The following is a 2,065-nucleotide window of genomic DNA, read 5'->3' as shown; positions in this document are numbered from 1 at the left end:
TCTAAGGTTTTCTAGCCTATTCTAGAAACCTCTATGCCTTCTTCGCTGTAGAATTTGCCTACGTTGGTGGCGGGACGTCACACGCTCCCCCACCTGATAAGGCGACGACCGCGGCGCATCGTTGTAAAAACTCCCGGATTTGGTCCTTGAATTGCCACAAGTCTTCATATTTCTCCCATGTGGCCTCTTCCGGGGATTGTCCCTTCCAATGTACAAGGAACATGGCACTGGCTGGTTGTCCCCGCTTCCGCTTTGCTTGATAATCTATGATGGCTTCTATCTCTCGGTCGTGCGAGGCAGTGACAGTAATGGGGGCCCGTCGGGGTTGGCTCCGGCTAGGGTCTTCCTTGTCCTCATGGTAAGGCTTGAGGACGCTTGCATGAAATACCGGATGGATTTTAAAGTGGGGAGGCAATTCCACTTTATATGAGATCTTGCCTACCTTGGCAACGATTCTGAACGGGCCCTCATATTTCCGCACTAAGTTTTGATGAACGCCCCTTAGTGCCTTGAACTGTCTTGGGTTGAATTTTACCAAGACCATGTCGCCTTCTTTATAGTCCGTGGGACGCCTCTTGCGGTCGGCGAACTTCTTCATCTTGTTTGCTGCCTTGTCCAAGTAAGACTTGGCAGCGTCAAGCTGCTCTTCCCATCCTTTGGCAAGATGGTAAGCTCCCAAACTCTTCCCTTCGAAAGCAGCCGGTAAAGAATGCGGAGTTTGGGGTTGTTGGCCTGTCGCCAACTCAAACGGTGTGCGCCCAGTGGACTCGCTCCTTTGTAAGTTATATGAAAACTGCGCCATATCCAGGAGTCTTGCCCAATCCTTTTGGTGCGCACTGACATAGTGCCTCAGATAGCACTCCAATAGGGCGTTGACGCGTTCGGTCTGGCCGTCTGTCTGCGGGTGGAAACTTGTGGAGAAATGTAGTTTTGTGCCAAGTATCTCGAACAGCTCCCTCTAAAAGTTTCCAGTAAAGCGGGGGTCTCGGTCGCTAATGATATGTCTAGGCAGCCCCCAATACTTCACCACGTTCTTGAAGAACAACCGAGCGGCTTCCTTTGCGGTGCATCCGGCTGTGGTGGGTATAAAGGTAGCATATTTTGAAAACCTGTCCACCACGACCATGATAGTCCCATACCCGTCGGACTTAGGTAGGGAAGTGATGAAGTCCATGGTTACGCTCTCCCATGGACGCTCCGCTACGGGTAGTGGCTCTAGTAGTCCTCCCGGATGTCTTTGCTCCACCTTGTCTTGTTGGCACACAAGACAAGTCTGCACGTAGCACTCTATGTCGTCCCGCATGCGTGGCCAGAAATAGATAGCCTCGATCAGCGCCCTCGTTCTTCGCTGCCCTGGATGCCCGGCCCACGGTGTGTCGTGACTTTCTTTGATGATCCGCCGCCTGATAGTCCCGAACTTTGGCACGTAGACCCTTCGACCGGATGTGAACAAAAGGCCATCTTCTGCCCAAAAGCGCCTTGTCCGGCCTTGGGTGGCCAACTCCATCAACTTCTTAGCCTCGGGATCATGTTGCATGCCATCTTTGATTGCATCTTGAATATCACAATGGACCGTTGTGATGGCAGCAATAGCAAGTTCGGCCTTCCTACTGAGCGCATCAGCCACAACGTTGCCCCTTCCTGGCTTGTTCTCCAAGATGTAGTCAAACTCTGCTAGAAAGTCCTGCCACCTAGCTTGTTTGGGGGTGATTTTCTTCTGAGACTGAAAGTAGCTAGTGGCCACGTTGTCCGTCTTAACTACGAACTTGGAGCCTAGCAAGTAGTGTCTCCACGTGCACAGGCAATGTACAATGGCCGTCATTTCCTTCTCTTGTACCGTATAGCGCCGTTCGGTCTCGTTTAGTTTGCGGCTCTCGAATGCTATCGGGTGTCTTTCTTGCATTAAGACTCCCCCAATGGCAAAGTCCGAAGCATCCGTGTGCACTTCGAAGGTTTTTGAAAAGTCGGGCAGCGTCAAGACCGGTTCCTCTGTCACTGCGATCTTGAGACCTTCGAAGGCTTGCTGGCACTCCGTGCTCCAAACCCACGGCTTATTTTTCTTCAA

Source organism: Solanum tuberosum, unplaced genomic scaffold (assembly GCF_000226075.1).
Source record: "Solanum tuberosum cultivar DM 1-3 516 R44 unplaced genomic scaffold, SolTub_3.0 scf00155, whole genome shotgun sequence".
Classification (NCBI taxonomy): domain Eukaryota; kingdom Viridiplantae; phylum Streptophyta; class Magnoliopsida; order Solanales; family Solanaceae; genus Solanum; species Solanum tuberosum.
Note: the sequence above shows the minus strand (reverse complement) of the source record.